At 43.4% G+C, this 7,737-nt stretch overlaps 1 long non-coding RNA gene across 1 annotated transcript; it reads right to left on the reverse strand.

Annotated features, from left to right (window-relative positions):
• Positions 1-679: 679 nt before the first annotated feature.
• LOC120935413 lies at positions 680-3,223 on the reverse strand. Its single transcript, XR_005748467.1, has 3 exons — positions 2,960-3,223; positions 980-1,038; positions 680-866 (listed from the first exon to the last, which is right to left on the reverse strand). It is a non-coding gene; the product is annotated as an uncharacterized LOC120935413 (long non-coding RNA).
• Positions 3,224-7,737: the final 4,514 nt, after the last annotated feature.

Consider the following 7,737-nt stretch of genomic DNA (forward strand, 5'->3'; position numbering starts at 1 on the left):
GAGAAAGAGAGGGGGGATAGCGAGAGAGAGAGAAAGAAAGAGAGGGGGGATAGCGAGACAGAAAGACAGAGGGGGGATAGCGAGAGAGAAAGACAGAGGGGGGATAGCGAGAGAGAAAGACAGAGGGGGGATAGCGAGAGAGAAAAACAGAAGGGGGATAGCGAGAGAGAAAGACAGAGGGGGGATAGCAAGAGAGAAAAACAGAGGGGGGATAGGGAGAGAGAAAGACAGAGGGTGGATAGCGAGAGAAAAAAACAGAGGGGGGATAGCGAGAGATAAAGACAGAGGGGGGATAGCGAGAGAGAAAGACAGAGGGGGGATAGCGAGAGAGAAAGACAGAGGGGGGATAGCGAGAGAGAAAGACAGAGGGGGGATAGCGAGAGAGAAAGACAGAGGGGGGATAGCGAGAGAGAAAGACAGAGGGGGGATAGCGAGAGAGAAAGACAGAGGGGGGATAGCGAGAGAGAAAGACAGAGGGGGGATAGCGAGAGAGAAAGACAGAGGGGGGATAGCGAGAGAGAAAGACAGAGGGGAGATAGCGAGAAAGAAAGACAGAGGGGGGATAGCGAGAGAGAAAGACAGAGGGGGGATAGCGAGAGAGAAAGACAGAGGGGGGATAGCGAGAGAGAAAGACAGAGGGGGGATAGCGAGAGAGAAAGACAGAGGGGGGATAGCGAGAGAGAAAGACAGAGGGGGGATAGCGAGAGAGAAAGACAGAGGGGGGGATAGCGAGACAGACAGTCAGACAGAGACAATACAAATACTGTACAACATTTAAATATAATCAATACATAAAGATACAAAATTAAAAAAAAATATTTCAGGCACGGTTTTGAAATAAATCAAATCCACTTGTCTCTTCTAATCTATGGAATACAAATAAACAATTAATAAATTGTATACAAGTTTTTTTAAATAAAACGTGTTTTTAATTTGTTTTAAAAAAATAAAAACAAACTAATAACCCAAAATTACATACCTCCTGTAAGAGATGTCGATGATAGGCAATAGTTGACTCAGGACAGAGGGCTTGTATATCTAAAAATATAATTGCAAAAAATATTTTAGTTTTTTTGATGGATTTTTATGTCCGGAGTGTAAGGGTATGGATGAGGTTGATGATGATAAGGCAGAGGTTGTGAGTGAGTGCATGTATGAGGATAATAGTGAGGGTGATGATGAGGATTATTGTAAGGCCCCTTTCAGACATGCGTATTTCATCCATCCGTTTTCGGATGAAATACGGACATACATGTATCCCTATCCGCTGACACCCGTAATTGTCCGCCTCCACAAAGATCCGCTTTTGCGGATGGAAGAAAACCCTATTTTTTCTTCAGTCTGCAGATCGGATCGGATGAACAGGGACATACGGTCCGTGGTCATCCGATCCCCCATAGGGGAGAGCAGAGAAAAAACAGGACAGTCCCTGCACAGTGTGCGGGGACCACCCTGTCAGCTGACAGCTCAGCGGGGATTTACGGAGCGATCCCCGCTGAGCAAACGGACACACATCAATACTGATCCGCCCCGTGTGAAAGGGCCCTTAGGGTGCATAAAGATCTTGTGGATGAGGAAGAAGATGAGGATGGTGGTAAGTGTGAGTGCAGGGATGAGGATAATGGTGATGTTGAGGTGGAGTGTAAGGGTATGGATAAGGATGATGATGAGGTTAAGACAGAGGGTGTGGGTGAGTGCAGGTATGAGGATAATAGTGCGATTGAGGATGAGGATGATTGTAAGGGTGCAGACAGATTTTGTGGATGAGGATAAGGAAGAAGATGAGGACGATGCTGAGGCCGAGGCTGAGTGCAGAGATGACGATAATGGTGATGAGGTTAAGTGTAAGGCCCCTTTCACACTGAGGCGTATTTCAGGCGGTACAGCGCTAAAAATAATAGAAAAACTCCTTCACTGCATACTCAATGTGAAAGCCCAATGGCTTTCACACTGAGGCGATGCGCTGGCGGGAGATAAATAAATCTTGTGCCAGCAGCATTTTTGGAGGGGTGAGAGGAGCGGCGTGTATACTGCTCCTTCCCATTTAAAACAATGGGAAACCGTGGCAATACCGCCCGCAATGCGCCTCTGCAGAGGCGCATTGCGGGTGGTATTAACCCTTTCTCGGCCTGCTAGCGGGGGTTAATACCGCATGGCTAGCCGCCGATTACCGCAGCAATTCCGGCGGTATCCGCTATTTTTAGCTGCGCTATACTGCCACCACGGCTCCCACCACAGTGTGAAAGGTGCCTAAGGGTATGGATGAGGATGATGATGAGGTAAAGGCAGAGGGTGTGGGTGAGTGCAGGTATGAGAATAATAGTGTGGGTGAGCTTGAGGATAACGTTGATTAAAAGGGTGCAGACAGATGATGTGGACGAGAATGAGGATGAGGCTGAGGAAAATGGTGAGGATGACGATGATGTGAGTCAAGGAGAGGAATGATGATGTGGTTGAGGATAATGGTGATTGTAAGCATGAAGATGATTATAAGGATGAAGGTGAGGATAACGATGATTGTAAGGATGAGTATAAGGGCGAGGATGAGGGTGAGGGTGAGAATGCGGCTGATGATGATTGTTAATAACGAAGAGGTATGAGATACAGTGAGGGAGAGGGAAGATGAGGTGGAGGGAAGATGAGACAGAGGGAGATGTTTTAAAATGTATTAGAAAAAAAAAATGAAAAGAAAAAAAAATGGAAAAAATAAATCAATAAAAGAAAAAAGGGGATTAAATTAAATTGCACTCTTATACAGGCACAGAAAGGGAAAGAAATAAAAAACAACACGAAAAATAAAATTTTAAGACAAAAAAAAAAAAGAAAAGTTAGAACAGAAAAAAAAAAGTGTGATCAGACATGCAGAAAAACGAGGGAGCAAGCACACTTAACAGATTTGAGACAAAGCTAAAGAAAGTGAGCACAATTAAAGCAAATGTTCCACAGTATAAGCACTTACCTTCTCTGGGACAAAGTAGATGAATTAGCTGCTTGAGTAACACGAGTCCTTCCTTGCTTCTCAGCTGCTGCTCGCTCTCTCTCTCTCTCTCTCTCTCTCTCCTTCTCGTCCTTCAGTAGAAATGAAAACTAAGGGCTTTGTGCCCTTATTGAACATGGCACTGTAAACAGTAACTGTATTATCCTAGTCTCACGATTCTTCCAGACTGGGGAGCACAGACTCCTGCAAATGTACACCCACTACATTCCCAGGAGTCTGTGCGTGTAGGTCACAAAGCTTTAGCACCGCGGAATAGGAAGTGGGAAGATTAACAAATCTGCCTAGCAACAAGAGTTTAGAAGCATGTACAAATTTTTTTTTTTTTCTTAAAGGACTAATGACATTTTTTTAGAACTACTGATGTAAAGTCATATTTGAGGGTGGAACTCCGCTTTAAGAGCCATATGGTGACCCGCCTGCTTGTGGATGAAATATACAATGTATGGACAGTGCAAAAATTAGTAAGATTACGAAATTATGTAAATATGAATGTAGTCTCAAACTTGAATTGGGGGTGTTGCACTGAAACCCATATAGTAGCCCGCCTACCGAAATATACAGCAGGTGAGCGGCAAGTAGGTAATGTAAGTAAATTTATTTAACATTAACGACTTGGATGTGAACCCTAGGAACAAGTAATAGAGCCTCAACAAAACAAAAAGACACATTATGCTCTCACAAAATGGCAAGTGTGGTGTTGGGTGAGGAAACATGGTTATGTATGTATGATGATAAATAAATTGAAAAAAGAGAGGACAAAAACCACTATGTGTGCCAAGCAGAGGGGAGGGGGGGGGGAGAGATGTTACACTCAATCATGGAAATGGGAAACATCCCAATCAAAGTTGAGGCCCCAAGGCTGTCTAGAATTGAGGTGAAATATCCAAAATACCTCACGTTTACAAAGGAGTTTAAATCTGTCCCCCCCTCTGACTGGACACGCAATGCTCTCAATACCTTGTATGGACAGGCTGGAAATGTTTTTGTCATGTGCGTTGTTCCAGTGCCTGGCTACATTGGTATTATGATTTTTGTCAATGTCGTACAGATGGTCACTGAGTCTGTCACATAGTCTTCTAATGGTCCTACCAACATATTGGACATGGCAGATGTTGCAAGTAATTACATAAACCACAAACACATAATAGAGATTTTTCATTATTATTTTTAATTCTCTAATTGAGACTATACCCATACATATATGTTGTGGTCTGATTTTGAGAAACTTCATAAGTAATTTTATGGGTATTTCTATTTCTATTTTTATTTTTGATTTTTGATTTTTATCTAGATATACACAGGTTTTTCACAAATTAATATGTGTTTTTCACGTTTTCTCCCCTTTCTTATAAAGGGACACACTTGAGGGAGGTTTGACCCATACTTCAGCTGTTTAAATTGCTGTTTGATTTACTGCTTGATTAACTTAATTGATTTCTCCCTGCTGTAGGCAGGGCTTTTTATCACATGATTGTATGTTTTGAGTATATATTTCATTTGTAGTGTGAACAATGTTGGCCATGACTAAGCACTGACGCCAGTGCGAAACGCGTTGGCCATACTGATTTTTGTGGGCTTGCAGTGACTGTATGCACAGTTGAAAATAAAGACATCTCTTTTAAAGAAAATTTTGGAGTGCGGCTGTCCAGCTTTTGTTCTTTTATTTTTGCTATTACAGATAGGGTTAGGGTTAGGGTTTAGGTTAAAGATAGTGTTAGGGTTACAGATAGGGTTAGGGTTACAGATAGGGTTAGGGTTACAGATAGGGTTAGGGTTACAGATAGGGTTAAAGTTAAAAATAGGGTTAGGGTTAAAGATAGGGTTAGGGTTACAGATAGGGTTAGGGTTACAGATAGGGTTAGGGTTAAAAATAGGGTTAGGGTTAAAGATGGGGTTAGGGTTACAGATAGGGTTAGGGTTTGGGTTAAAGAAAGGGTTAGGGTTACAGATAGGGTTAGGGTTACAGATAGGGTTAGGGTTACAGATAGGGTTACAGATAGGGTTAGGGTTACAGATAGTGTTAAGGTTACAGATAGTGTTAAGGTTACAGATAGGGTTAGGGTTACAGATAGGGTTAGGGTTAAAGATAGGGTTAGGGTTACAGATAGGGTTAGGGTTATATAAAGAAATGAGCAAAAATGCGCATACCAAAAAAAACTAATAATAAGCAGCAAACTCTAAATGTTATACAACACAAAAACAAATGATAAAAAGGAGGAGTTGCGCTAAAAGCCTTATGGGTATAGTAACCATAAGATCAATCAAATGTGTAGTCCCACAGTGATGTGAACATGCCAAAAATAATAAGGAATGTCCAATATAGAAATAAAACCCAATCTGTAGATGTTGCTGGGATAATGGTTGGATTGATCGAAGTTCAAGCTGACCCTTACCAGAAATGTAGATCCAGAAGGATCAAGCTGGGCAAAAGGTAGTAACCAATACGTGGTCCAGACCAGATATACTTCATCCAAGAAGCTCCATCATCATTAAGTCACAGCAAAACATGAGAAAAAAAGAAAAAAGCACAATAGTGCAAAATCAAATAGCAAAGGACATGAACACTCTGACTTTCCCCCGTGAGGACTTGACAAACGATGTGAAGTGAAGTAGGAGACCACCACCATAGGAACACACTGACCCTTACCAGAACTTAGCGACCCTCAAGGGATCAATCAAACATAGGAGCAGTGTGATGCAGCTATCAATGCTTGGAATAAGTGGCTTTTGGACATAGAGATGACCTTCTCAATGGCCAGGCGTAGCTGCCTCTCACTTGGGTCCTGTAACCTGCTGCAGTAATCCTCTAGTAGTGACGACGCTCGCTCGGTATCTTCAGTCTTGCACAGTTGTACCGGCTCCTCTCCTAGACTGAAAATCAGTAGTGTATTTAGGTTTACACTACTGATTTTCAGTCTAGGAGAGGAGCCGGTACAACTGTGCAAGACTGAAGATACCGAGCGAGTGTTGTCACTACTAGAGGATTACTGCAGCAGGTTACAGGACCCAAGTGAGAGGCAGCTACGCCTGGCAATTGAGAAGGTCATCTCTATGTTCAAAAGCCACTTATTCCAAGCATTGATAGCTGCATCACACTGCTCCTATGTTTGATTGATCCCTTGAGGGTCGCTAAGTTCTGGTAAGGGTCAGTGTGTTCCTATGGTGGTGGTCTCCTACTTCACTTCACATCGTTTGTCAAGTCCTCACGGGGGAAAGTCAGAGTGTTCATGTCCTTTGCTATTTGATTTTGCACTATTGTGCTTTTTTCTTTTTTTCTCATGTTTTGCTGTGACTTAATGATGGTGGAGCTTCTTGGATGAAGTATATCTGGTCTGGACCACGTATTGGTTACTACCTTTTGCCCAGCTTGATCCTTCTGGATCTACATCTCTGGTAAGGGTCAGCTTGAACTTCGATCAATCCAACCATTATCCCAGCAACATCTACAGATTGGGTTTTATTTCTATATTGGACATTCCTTATTATTTTTGGCGTGTTCAAATCACTGTGGGACTACACATTTGATTGATCTTATGGTTACTATACCCATAAGGCTTTTAGCGCAACTCCTTCTTTTTATCTTAGGGTTAGGGTTACAGTTAGGGTTAGGGTTACAGATAGTGTTAGGGTTACAGATAGGGTTAGGGTTACAGATATGGTTAGGGTTACAGACTGGCTGCACTGAATTCAGTGTTTCCGGACCAATGTTCCAATGGACCCACTTTGTTGCCTGCTGGGTGTCCTGGAGGGGGCGATAGCGGAGGAGGTGACCAGAATGGCATTCGCCACGGCACTGTTCCAGGCGAGAAAGCTAATTTTCCTCCACTGGAAGTCGAGGGAGCCTCCTGCGGCCAAGACGTGGATACAACATGTGGGTAGAACACTCTTAATGGAAAAATACATATATCAACACAGAGGGAACGCAGGGAAATTTCTTAAACTATGGGATCCATGGCTCGCGACACCTGGGTTGAGCCCCTTGGAATTGGTACAGGTAAGGCTGCTTGGGGGAGTGTAGGGGCAGAGGCTAAACAACAGGGACTCTTACTGTTTACTTATTGTTGTACTTTTATTGTTTGACCTGCGATTTCGCTGTCTTGACTGATGGAATACAGTGTGTAGGATGTCATTCTTCCATTGTTTGTATGTTTTGTGAGCAATAAAAACATTTTTGATTAAAAAAAAAAGAGCTGGAATCGCCTTCCGTGAGAAAAAGTGGCGTTTGGGAACTTGCCACTGAGGTACCGCACATTCCACAAACTCACGGAAGGGGGTAGAATCTACCAACTGAAAAGGCAGCAGTTGAAGTGCTAGCAATTTCGCTAAGCTAGCATTTAACCGCTGGGCATGTGGATGGCTGGGAGAGAACTTCTTTTGGCGCTGCAGCAGCTGGGGCAGGGAAATTTGGCTGGTACAATCTGACATTGGTGTACCGATAGTAGATTGCCCGCATGTACTACTAGGTTGTGACACACCAAATTCTACACCTTTAGTCCTATCAGTGCAGGCTTCAGAGAGGACTGAGGGTATAGTGGGGTTGGAGATCCCAGCTGATGAGGGGCAAGGGGAGGTCCGTTTTGTTCTTTGGTGTGAGTCTTTCAGGTATGCTTGCCAACGAACTGCATGGCAGGTCGACATATGTCTGGTCAAGCATGTGGTGCCCAAGCGGGTGATGTTTTGGCCACGCGAGATACGCTTGAGACATATGTTGCAAAAAGCAATGGTGCGATCTGATGCAC

The sequence above is a fragment of the Rana temporaria genome, chromosome 4 (assembly GCF_905171775.1).
Source record: "Rana temporaria chromosome 4, aRanTem1.1, whole genome shotgun sequence".
NCBI lineage: Eukaryota > Metazoa > Chordata > Amphibia > Anura > Ranidae > Rana > Rana temporaria.